This window comes from Gorilla gorilla, chromosome 7 (genome assembly GCF_029281585.2).
Source record: "Gorilla gorilla gorilla isolate KB3781 chromosome 7, NHGRI_mGorGor1-v2.1_pri, whole genome shotgun sequence".
NCBI lineage: Eukaryota > Metazoa > Chordata > Mammalia > Primates > Hominidae > Gorilla > Gorilla gorilla.
The window spans coordinates 43,864,665-43,878,434 of record NC_073231.2 but is presented as its reverse complement, the minus strand read 5'-3'; positions in this window follow the sequence as shown (position 1 = coordinate 43,878,434).

Genomic DNA, 13,770 nt, shown 5'->3' with positions numbered 1-13,770 from the left:
AAAGATGTTAAACATTTCATTAATTCTTATAGGCCTACTTTCCTGCCACTTTCTCAGAGTTCCTTGCTATATATTCCATTTTTTCCCATTTGAGGCCCTAACTAGCCAAACTATTCACTATTTCCCATGAGGCTATAAATACCTATCTTTGGGTCACTTCTGTCTTCACACAAAGTAGATGACCATCAGATATTTGCAGTTTGTTGTGCTGACAAGATTTTGTCTCACCACTTCTCTCTTGGCCACCGAAGAAGGACTGTCAAGTAGCATCTCAAGTACTTGCCACTCCTTGCTCATCTGTTCCAGATAATATATATAATACCATCAATGGCACCAATGTGGTGCCCTGCAAAATGTTAAAATATAGTCTACATCCCACTGTGTAAGACCATAAATAAATGATGTAAATGTGAACTCTTTCTGATAAATTTGTGATGGGTGTCTTAGTCCATTTTCTGTTGCTTTTAAGAGAATACCTAAAACTAGGTAATTTATAAATAAAATAATTTATTTCTTATGATTATGGAGGCTGAGAAGTTCAAAGTCAAGCGGCCTTATCTACCGAGGGCCTTCTTGCTGGTGGGAACTCTGGAGAATCATGAGGTGGCATAGAGAATCAAATGGTGAGGTGGCTGAGTGTGCTATCTGAGGTCTTGCTCTTCTTAAAAAGCCGCCAGTCCTAGTCCCATAACTCAGCAATCCATTAACCCATTAATTCATAAATCCATTAATTCATGAATAGAAAGGCTCCACCTCTCGATACTGCCACATTAAGGATTAAATTCAGCATGAGTTTCAGAGGGGATAAGCATTCAAACCATAGCAGTGGGTATTAAAAAGAATGCTTTCATCAAAGTGCTAGAAACATATTGCATGCCAGAGACTATATTAATTTAGTAAAGCTACAGCATCCAGCACAGTAGCTAAAAATGGGGCGATTACTCTTTAAGTTTATAGTAGTCCACTATTGTATACAGTGATCTATCTTATTTTTTACTGGGACCAAATTGGTGAATTAAATGACGATATAATGTAAACTGAGCCTTGCATCCTTTAAGTCTTTTTTTAATTGATTTGTAAAATTTGTGCAAATTTATGGGGTATGTGTGGTATTTTAATACATGTATACAATGTGTAACAATCAAATCAGGGTATATAGGCTATCTGTCTCCTTGGACATTTATCAATTTTATGTGTTGAGTTTTATGTGGCCTTTCCTACCATAATAGCTTTTACTCTATTGTAATTGTTTTAATCCTAAATCAAGGAATTAATAAAAGAATTTCGCCAACTACTAAGTGCTTCAACGACACATTTGGGAAATGAGGAACGACCACCAAATTTCCCACTGTGAGCTGTACCTGATTGAAAACTTCATATCACCTGATCTACGCATGGCCCTACTCTAACAGGGCTCTGCAATGACACTATAGGTCCCTAGATACCGGAGACAACTTGAACCTAAACCTATAACCCTTGAAAGATATGAGTATTTCCTCTTTTTGAGTATATGAATATTTGAGTAAATGGCAGCAAGCAATCTCTGGGTCTGAAAATTGACTCAGGTTGGAAACAAAAAGAATGAATCGATATCCATTGGAGTAGTTAATCTCAGTCTTCTCTTTATTTATTTCTTAACTCTTCGGATTGTAGCTAGTAAACAATACCCTTTTGGATGCTCATCTACCATGCTGTTAAGACACCATGTTATATTAGCCCTTTGTATATCAGTTATACCCTATGACTGATAGTCTGACTCTTCTGTCAATTACAGTAATTATCCCATCTTATTTTTGATGGTCAAGTGCTGCCTTTGCTATTGCATCATCCTATCACCCTAATTGCCACTAGATGGCCACTGGGGAAAAAAAGCACCCATCTCCAAAAAAACCTCCCTCTGATATCCCAGGACTACAGAGAAAAGCCACTACTGAGTACTAGATGATCCTGACCCCTTCACCAGTGCATTTCCTATTGTTTTGTTAAACAGAGTGTTCTCCATGCCCTCTTGAGGGACAATTAGTGTGTTTTCTCTTCTTCTGTAGTAGATCCATTCTAGCATAACTCTTGGACATACAATCCCTTTACTCCCTTCGAAGGTGGAATTTTTGATCCGGTGGCCAGCAGGAGAGGTGTAGGCAAATTTTGTAAAAACTAAATACTGCCTTGTAGGAAACATACCTTACGTGTGACTTTACATAATTTTCAAGCAAGGGACAACCACTGTCCTCAAAAACAGGAGAATGGGCCAATTCTGCAGACTCCGAGTGCTTCAGAGGATATCAGATATCATGATATGCCTATCCCAAGTGTCTATATCCAAACTATTCCTGTCAGGACTCTGGATTTAGCATAAGAGTTGTCGAGAATGACGTTCAGCCTCTTCAACAATTAGGTCCTGAGACTGATTTTCAGTTTGGCCTGACCTCCAGCTTTGGGAGATTGAGTTTCTTTAAATATTACCAAGGAGGCCCTCCAGCTTTAACTTTAAACTCCACAGTTCTTACATTGCTTTTCACCCTAGACCTGTCAAACACCACAGATATTTCACATACCAGTGCATTTTCTCCCACTTTCATCCCATCCCAATTCACCACAGATGAAGTTCTAGCAGATGTTTTATACAGCATGTCAGGGACTATCAACATTCCACATACACCACTAATAGTCTTCATTGCCAGCTAACCAGTGAGTGATCCAACTTCAAAATCCTGTCCTCAGAATTTGCCTCTGGTACCAAGTGTCTTGGGGCAGGTTCTTCATAAGGAGAGAGTCTGATACAAGAATTCAGATGCATGTGATTTATTAAGAGCATGCTCTCAGAACAAAGGGAGTGGAGGAAGCAGGATAAGACGTGGGAAGGAACTAAACACAGACGTAGTTTCAGTTGGATTCTAGCTTTAGCTAATCCCACAGGAAGCTTTGGAACATGAATGACACCAATTTGTTGGTACTACCCTGAGACAAGATAGCCTCATAAAATGAATTGGGACATAATCTCACTTTTTTATCTTAGGTTTTTTAAAGATTTGAATAATTTTTTATACTAAAAGTTTGCTAGAATTCACTGGCAAAGCCAACTGGGCCTAAAACTTATTTCCTTTGATAGAAATTTGAATAATCAATCCATTTGTCTTAGTCTGTTTAGGATACTGTAATAAAATACTTTAGACTGAGTAGCTTATAAAGAAGAGGCATTTGTTTTTTACAGTTCTTAAGGCTGGGTAGTCTAGCATCATGGTAGCAACAGACTCAGTGTCTGGTTCACAGATGATGCCTTCTAACTGTGTCTTCACATGGTAGAAGGGGCAAAGGGGCTCTCTGGAGCCACTCTTAAAAGGGCATTAGGCGGCCAGGCACAGTGGCTCATGCCTGTAATCCCAGCACTTTGGGAGGCTGAGGCGAGTGGATCACTAAGTCAGGAGATCGAGACCATCCTGGCTAAACCTGTCTCTACTAAAAATACAAAAAATTAGCCGGGCATGGTGGTGGGCACCTGTAGTCCCAGCTACTCAGGAGGCTGAGGCAGGAGAATGGTGTGAACCCGGGAGGCAGGGCTTGCAGTGAGCCGAGATCGTGCCACTGCACTCCAGCCTGGGCAATAGAGCGAGACTCCGTCTCAAAAAAAAAAAAAAAAAAAAAAAAGGCATTAATCTCATCCAAGAGGCTGGCACTCTCATGATCTAATTGACTCTCAAAGGTCCTGACTTCTATTATCATCACATCGGTGATTGGGCTTTTAAAATGTGAATTTTAGGGGACACAGATGTTCAAACCATAGCACAATTCTAATACAAATATTGTTATTTTGATTATTATGTATAAAATTTGGTAAGTTGTATTTTCCAAGAAATTCATCAGTTTCTTCTAAATTTTCAGATTTATTGCCATAAAATTATTCATAATCACATTTAATTATCATTTTAATGTTTGTGGAATCTGGGTTGAAGTCCCCTTTTTATTTCTGATATTAATCATTTATGTTATCTTTTTTCTTCATCTTGCTAGGGATCTTTTTATAAGCATTTCAGATTATAAAATTGTTATGCTTTTGATGATTTTTATTTTGTATATTTATCTTCTATTTTGTTGATCCCTGCTCCTTACTATCATTGTACTTCTATCTTACTTAAGTTTGATTTATTTTTCTAGTTCCTTGATATGAAACTTCAAATAATTAATTTTCAGTCTTACACTTTTAAATATATATTGTAATGCACTTCTAAGCACTGCCTTAATGAAATCTCACAAGTCTTAGTACATTATATCTGTGTTAACAATCAGTTCAAAATCTTTTAAAATTTTATTATGATTTCTTATTTGACCTATGAGCTATTTGAAGTATACTGATAATTTCCAAATGTTTGCATATTTTTGTTATACATTTTTGATTCATTTCTTGTTATTTTAACAGTGGTCAGAAAAGATACCTTGAATTATTTCAGTCCTTTGAAGTTTTTTTGATATGTTTCATGTGCACTTGAAAAGAATATGTACATTCTGTCACTGTTGAGTGTGGTTTCTGTACATTTCAATTAGGTTAAGGTTTTTTTTATCATGTTGCTCAGGTCTCATATCTTCTGTATTCTCACTGACAACTTATCTCCTTTTTCTATCAGTTAGAGAGATGTATTAAAATCTTCCAACATAATTGGGAATTTATATATTTTGCTCTTAATATCATTAATTTTTGCATTACATTGAAGTTATTGCTGCATTTATACAGACTATGAATTATTATATTGTTCCAGTAAATTGACCTATTTTCATTATGAAGCATTCTTGTTTACCTCTAGTAATCCTTCCTTCATTAATATCTACTTTAATATTAGTATAACTACATAAGTCATATTTTTAGGGAGGTTCATGTTGCATGGCTCTGTATCCTTATATTTTAAGAGTGTCTAAGTCTCATATTTAAATAGCATAGGGTAAGATGTTCTAAAATTATCATTCTGTCTGATATTGTAATCATTTAATTAGAGTATTTAGTCCATTTATACTTAATGTGATTATTGATATGATTTGTCTATATCTAGTATCTTACTATTACTTTGCCTTAGATTTACATGTTTAAATGCTTTGTTCTTCCTCTTTCTTGCCTTATTTTATCAATACGTTATTATCTGCCTTTTTGCCTTCTTAAATGGTAGTTTTACATTCTTTTACTATTATTTCACTTATGCTAGCTATTACAATTTGCTTCGTTGACATATTATAACCCCAAAATATAAAACCACTGAAGTTCAAATGCCTGATTTTACTAAGTACAGGCAGATCTCCTTCAAACAATCAACCTGTCTTGGACAGAACTTTAAATCTGAAGAATACATTCTAGTATAAAATCAATTCTGACAGCAGTAGTGTTAAGAACAAAATCAACTTATTATGGTTATCGGTGACAATCCACAACATCTAATACACAATACCACTGCCAGCTTTGGGATCCTTACCAGAAAGTTCCTTCAGAATAATTTTGCCTATCTTTGTCCAACATGCCTCTTGGTTCTTGCCCAATTTTCAAAACAGATTGTTCTGTTTTATTGAATTTTTATGAATTATGCATAGTCTTTCAGGTTATTTCTTCCTTTATCAGTTAGCATTGGTTCTTGATCAATACATGCAGATTCAAGAAATATATATTGTCAAAAATTAACAATATTAATTTATTTTTCTTTTTTTTATTATACTTTAAGTCCTGGGATACATGTGCAGAATGTGCAGAATGTGCAGAATGTGTACATAGGTACACACGTACCATGGTGGTTTGCTGCACCCATCAACTCGTCATCTACGTTAGGTATTTCTCCTAATGCTATCCCTCCCTTAGCCCCACACCCACTGACAGGCCCTGGTGTGTGATGTTCCCCTCCCTGTGTCCATGTGTTCTCATTGTTCAACTCCCACTTATGAGAGAGAACATGTAGTGTTTGGTTTTCTGTTCCTGCGTTAGTTTGCTGAGAATGATGGTTTCCAGCTTCATCCATGTGCCTGCAAAGGACATGAACTCATCCTTTTTCATGGCTGCATAGTATTCCATGGTGTATATGTGCCACATGGGAATGAGTTATACTAAAAGCAATAGCTATGTAAGAAAAAAATTATAGATTTGAGTTTATAATTAAAAATTATAATTAAAAACACATTATGAACAAAGCTAAAAAGAAAGTAACTAACTGAAAAGATTTGCAATGATGAACAAATTGTTAGTATCCTGGATATGTGAAAAGATAAATGAACACATAACTAAAAATTTTAAGTGACGAAATACAAATAATCAGTAAATACTTGACAAAAGTCTTTACCTCATGAGTAATTGAATAGATGCAAATGAAATTATATTTGTAACCTTTCATAGTGATAAAATGCATAAAGATATCTACTAATATTGGCAAAGAAACCTAGAGAAAAGTTCTTTTTTTAAAAACAGTGCTGGGGAAGTGCAAATAGCTACAACCTTTCTGGCCATCAATCTAGTACTAAAAGGCTTAAAAATGTGAATATATTTTTTAAAAATAGAGTTTTATACTTAAGAGTGTAGACTTGGAAGTCTACACTTGGAATTCAATGTCACCTCTGCACTTAAAGAATACAGAATCTTCAGCAAATTACCATACTTTATTAATTCTAACATGCATATTTAAATATTTCTCATAAATGAATTGGCAGTACTTGTTTTTATTTTTATTTGCACATAATAATGGTGTTTCATACACCAGATGGCCATTTCAATTCAATTAGGTGCGGTCTTAGCTTCCTTATGTGCCAGTATCTTAGCACCTTATACAAGTAACCAATTAATATTTGTTGGAGGAAAAAACAGAACAAAAGTAATCATGAAGCAGCATGTACTTTATAGAGTTGTTCTGAGAATTAAATGAATAAATGCATGTAATGCAAGTATTGAGTGAATGCATTTAAAGTACTAAAGTATTGTTGTTGTCATTCTGCAATCATACTTCCAGAAAACTTAGCTTAAGAAGTAATTAGAAAAAGATGTATGCATAAGTATATTCAACACAGTGATTTGTATAATAGATTTTTTAAAAGAAACAATCATAATATATGACAGTGATTGGTTAAATAAATGATGACAGTAAATGTAATCATATATATTTCTAATAAATATGTTTGTTTTATGGAAATATGTTCAAAGTAGATGGTTATATTAAAAAGTTACAAACTACATCTATAAAATTAAATAACTTTGTAAATAAATAGTGTACGTATATACTCATGTAACTATACTTAGAAAAATACTTGAAGTAACTGTGTATATATAATATGTTTTATATATATATATATACAGAGAGAAAAAATGTTGAAAGAGAGATTTCCAATTTATCACAATTTATGCAATCCTTTCTTCTTTGCACATTTAAAATTTTCTTCCATGAGCCCTATATTTAACAATAATCATAATTCAATAACTACTTTTTACAAGTTACTTGTGTGGTAAGAAATATCTTTGGCTGAATTTGGCAGGAAAATAAATTTGAAAATCCATTCACGGATCTTAGCAGTAGAAAATGAACACATTCCTGTTTTCTTACAGTGCCTGATACAAATGACCAATTAATATTTGTTGGAGGACAAAATGAAACAACAGTAATCATGAATAAAATAGTTGATAATTTGGAAAATTAAAATTTTGACAAAACAAACAGAAATTTTTCAAAAGCAACAATACAGGAAATATATTTGTAATTGTGAATAAATAGTATTCTTACATACCAAACAAAGGCACTGTTTTAAGAAGATAAATGGTAACTACAGACACTCTTATTTTAACATCTAAGTGGTACAAACTCCTATACAGTCAAATATGATAGAACATTTACTTTTACATTTTTATAATAAGCATCTAGGCTCTGCCTTTATGGCATTGTAAAGAATGCTGATATAAGAAGAATTAATATAAACACATCAAATTCTAACATCATTCCGTCACTGCCTTGCTGATGTTTATTTCACCCCTAGCAGTAGCATTAATTTTTTAGTCATTGAAATGATTATCTAGTTTTGTTTTTAAAAGATTCTTGGTAAATGCTTTGCTATCCATATTTGTCATGTTTCTTAGGTAGTGGTCAACCTATTTAGTGTCAGAGAAGTTGTAAAAAATAGCAAATGTAAATACGGAATGAGAAGAGATCATTGAGAAAATATTGCCTTTTTAAAAATTTATGATGCTATGGGAAATCACAAGGAAGTGAAAGCATTTAGTAGATGAAATGTATCTGTAGTCTTATTTATAAGAACAAAAGGAAAAAGCCTTTATATCTTATCTCATACGTTTTAATATATTTTATATACCTTTGTATGTAAAAAGATTGAAAAGTTTATGAAATTAAGATCGGACACAGATTTGTTAATCAGAGGCTTCAAAGAGGACTTTGTTTATTATTCATTTGTTTCCTTTTTCACTTATGAAATACTCATTGATGTTGACTGTGTGCCAAGCAAGGTGCTAGATATACAAGAAAAACAAGACAGACATTATTTTTGCCTTGGCTGACATCAGATTTCAATGGCACACACACACAGACATTAAACAAATAAACAAAGAAACAGCATAGTTGCAGATTGGGTGAGTACTCTGAAGTATCTACATAGTGTGCTCTCATAAAACTAACAGCAGGGGTTGTTAACTATAGAAAGAATGTTATAGAAGCCCTTTTGAAGAATTTAAAGTTAAACTAAAGCCTGAAAAATAATAAGTTATCCATGCAAATTATCAGGGGAAGAAGGTTCAAGGCAGAGAGAACAGGAAGAGCAAAGATCAAAGTGGTGAAGAACCTGACCTGTTCTTGGAATTGATAGAAGGCTAATCAGCAGTATAAGACCAAAAATGACTTGATATCTACTGATGGAAAGACAAAACTCACGGCCCTTTCAAGAAGATATGATAAATTTTGAAGATTGTTTTTTGAATTTAAGAAAGGTTTCATTAAGTAGGTCCATATTTTCACATTTCTACTTTTTTTAAATTTAAAATATTCCTTATCAGATATCCAAATGAAGTAAAAAAAAAAAGGCAAGATGCAAAGCTACATCTTCCAGTTTTAGATGCAAAGCTGTACAAGAAACTGAAAAGAATACTTCTCCCAAGGAGGGCAACCAGGTGACTCGGGAAAGAGACAGAAGGATGCTTATTGTTCAGACCAGCATTTTGTATCATAGTAAATTTTTTATCATATACTTGGATTACATTTGAGAAAGAAAAAAAAATGTTTCATTATGGAGACTCAGTCCAAACTTCCTTAATTTCTTTCTGATATCCCATTGGTTTCTTTGAAGACAAAGGAGCCTATACCAAAAAGGCTTCAGTGCGAAACAACAGAGATGTAATCTCCCCTTTAAAAAGTATACTATTATATTAGATATCCTTCAGAATTATCAAAGTAATGTGATTTACTTTTTTTGTATGTGTTAATGATAGCCAAAGCAATCTTGAACAACAACAACAAAAAAAACACAAAGCTAGAGGCATTGCATTACCCAACTTCAAACAGACACATAGACAAATGGAACAGAATAGGGAACCCAGAAATAAAGCTGCGCACCTACAGCCATGTGATCTTCAGGTGAGTTGACAAAAACAAGCAATGGAGAAAAGACTTCCTACTCAATAAAGGATGCTGGAAAAATTGCCTAACCATATTCAGAAGAATTAAACTGGATTCCTACCTCTCACTGTAAACAAAAATTAACTTAAGATAGATCAAAGACTTAAATGTAAAATGAAAAATTACAAAAATCCTAGAATAAAATTTAGGAAATACTCTTCTAGACATTGGCCTAGGCAAAAAAAATTATGACTAAGTCCTCAAAAGCAAACACAACAAAAATAAAAATTAACAATTAGGACCTAATTAAATTAAAGAGCTCCTGCACAGCAAAAAGAAACTATCAACTGAGTAAACAGACAACCTACAGAATGGGAGAAAATATTCGCAAACTATGCATCCAGCACAGGAGTAATACCCAAAACCTTTAAGGAACTCAAACAAATCAACATACAAAAGCCAAATGATCCCATTAAAAAATAGGCAAAGGACATGAATCGACACTTCTCCAAAGAAGACATACATGTAGCCAACAAATATGAAAAAATACTCATCAACAATAATTTCAGAGAAATGCAAATCAAAACCACAGTCAAATACCTTCTTACACCAGTCAGAATGCCTGTTATGAAAAACGCAAGTAGAACAGATGATGGCAAGGCTGCAGAGAAAAGGGAGCACATATACCCTATTGGTGGGAATGTACATTAGTTCACTCTTTGTGGGAAGCTGCTGGAGATTTCTAAAGGAACTAAAAAAGAACTCCCATTTGACTTAGCAATCCCATTACTGAGTATATACCCAAGGAAAACAAATAATCCTACCAAAAGGACACATGCACTCATATGTTTATCACAGCATTATTCACTGAGACAACAACATAGAATCAACCTAGGTGTCCAATAATGGCGGACTGGATAAAGAAAATGTGGTATATATACCATGGAATACTATGTAGCCATAGAAAAGAATAAAATAATGTCCTTTGCAGAAACATGGATGGAGCTGGAGGCCATTTTACTACGTGAATTAAGACAGAAACAGAAAACAAAATATCACATGTTCTCACTTATAAGTGGGAGCTAAACGTCATTAATACATGGACATAAAGATGAGAAAAATAGACACTGGAAACTCTAAAAGGAAGGAAAGAGAGAGGGGGTTAAGAGTTGAAAAACTACTTATTGGGTACTATGTTCACTATCTTGGCAATGGGTTCAATAAAAACCCAAACCCCAGTATCATGCCATATGTCCACATAACCTGCATAATAAGTACCCCTGGGTCTAAAATAAATTTAAAAGAAAAAAATGCCAATAAGCTCCTAATCATACAATACCAACTATTATAATAAATTCAGAAAAATCACAAGTTCTTCAGCTGCATCATTATGAAATGAGAAGGTAGTAGTAGATGACTTATAGATTCATTGCAGTTCTAAATTGCTGATTTTTGCAATTCATCTATTCATTTACCACGTATTTCCTGATTCATAATGTGAAACAACACTGTGCTAGGCATTAAGAAATCAAAGATGTATTTTATGATAGAAACTGGTAGAGTCTCCCAGTATTTGTTCTCTGCTTTTATAGTTGTAGTATTTTCAGTGGCCAAAGATTGACAGCTAATATAAGACTTTATCTCCCAGCTTCCAAACCAATGTGATGGAAGTGAAGTATATGTGTTTTGAGTGGAAAAATATGGAAGTGAACTCTAGTCAAATTTGAGATCTTGCACCCATCCCTCACCTTTCCCCTGTTCTCACTGGCTGAAATATTGATGTAATGATAAATAATTTTAACTTCATGAAACATAACATAATTTGAACATGAACAAATACACATTTTTCAGATTGGCCAATTTCAGAATGACAGAAGGGAAAGAAACTGTCCTAGATGACAAGATGTGGGCAACAGTTAAAAGATAGAAGAGGAAAAAGTCAAAGGAGCCATGTCCTGACATCGCGGAGTTGACCTGTCAACTGTGAACTGCTTATATCAAATGGATGAAAGAAAACCTATCTTGTTTAAGCTATATGGTTACTTTTGTCCACTTATTTGTTTTGTTTTATGAACTTAATTGTATCCTAATATGGGATCTCTACATCCCTTTTATTTCTTTTAAGTCACAATCAACAGTTAGAGAAACAAGTTAATAAATGGTTGCAACATAAATTGGCAAGTGATTTAATAATGGTATAAACTGAGTGTTCCAGAAAAGAAGGATCAACTCACTCCAGTAAACATAATGAAGAGAACGTTTACAGAAATAAAGTGACATTTAACTGGGCCTTAAAGGATAAATAATAGTTTTCTAGATATAAAAGAAGATAAGGATATTCCTGGAAGAGAAAATAGAATATAAAAACCCCAAGTCATGACAAGACAAATCTTGCATGGAAACTAGTGAGAAGCTTATTGTGACTGACATTTGAAGTGTATAAGAGGAGAACGGCAAGAGATGTTAAGCTGGGTGAGATTCCAAAGACAAATCAGTTTGGTCTTTTTCCCTTAGGTAATGTGGAGCCAGGAAGACTCATAAACAAGAAAGTGACACCATCAGGTTTGTTTCTCAGAAAGTAATCAGAAAGACACAGAGATTAGAAAAGAAAGACATGTGGAAACAAGGCTAATTTTAACTTTGTGGATTGCATATAACTTGAATAAGAAGACATACATTTTTCAGATTGACTGATATAATTATTAAGAATATGGAAGAAAAGCAATCTTAACCATCTTTCTTGCTTATATTATGTTTACATCTTAATATAAAATGTAATAAAATTGTTATTAACAAAAGTAATCAATATGAATTAAAACTTAATTTATGTATGTTTTACACACATATGAATGAATGTACATATACATATATGTTTATGCATACATATGTATATATATATATATATGTAGAGACAGAGGGAGAAAGATATGTAGATATAATTAGGTTTCATGTGCATGTTTATATATGCATATCGTTAATAAGTGAATTTCCAGGAAAAATTTACATATGTTATTATCTGTGTGGGAGTAGAAGACGGAATCAACCTAATAATTTATCTGTTCTGTCAGATGAGAATTCAAAGAGAAGACCAATTACACTAAGGCCAAATTATACTATTCAATTACACAGGTGAATCAATCCAACTCAACATGTCAAAGCATAAAAAAATGTTTTAGAAAAGACAGGCAACATACTAAATTTCCCTACCCATTACCTAGAAATAAGTACTACTCGAAAGAGTAAAATGTCATTCTGTCAATATTCTTGAGCTTATGAAATTTTCTCAAGCCCATCCATCAAGGTGCCTTCTACTTCACTCTCAAATACTTTCCTAAAACATATTGTCCTGTGAATTTTCTTTGAAATGTTTTTGAATTAAAGAAAATAGGGCAACAGTAAAATAACAATATGCAGAGACTCATCAGTGTCCCCAGTATTTATAATCTAATCTTTTTCTCGCATTTTGTTTCATTTTAAAATCTTACTTCTGAATTAGTGTGTGTGATACATAGAATGTGGTTAATGCAGTGAAATATGTAATACCCAACCAAGTAGGTCTTTTTTAAAAAATCTTGGCTATGTGTTCATGATATTGTAATGCAAAAATTGAGGGGCACTATGGAGAGAGATGAAGCAGGAAAAGTAGGTTGGAGTAGACCATGCGGAGTTTTTAAACCCACTTAATATTTTCGTCTTTATTGATAACAATGGGATGCCAGTGAAGGGTTTTAAGCAGAAGAGTGTTATAATCAGATTTGCATTTCTTAAAAGATCTCTCTCTGACTCCACTTTGGAGAATGAATTGCATGGCGATAAGGAACAGGAAGGGCAGACAGGAAGCTACAGCCATAAGCTCTCTGGTAGGGAGAAAATGGTAGCTTCCACTAGGTTGTGGCAATAGCAGAGAGAAGTGGACTTGTTCTAAAGGTATTTAAAAAGTCATATAGACAAGACTTTGTGAGTCACTAGATAAATTAAGTGAGGAATAGAGAGAAGTTGAGGATAATATTAATATTGTACATTAGTATGACAATTGGCTATTCACAAAACTTTTTAAATTATTTCACTAATTTTAACATTAAGGAAAAAATGACCATTGTTATTGTCGCTCAGTTTCACAAAGGAGTAAACAGAGACCACGAGAAGTTAAGCAACCTAGCGAGGGTCTTAGGCACTTGTTAATATTTGGAGTTTATACTTGAAC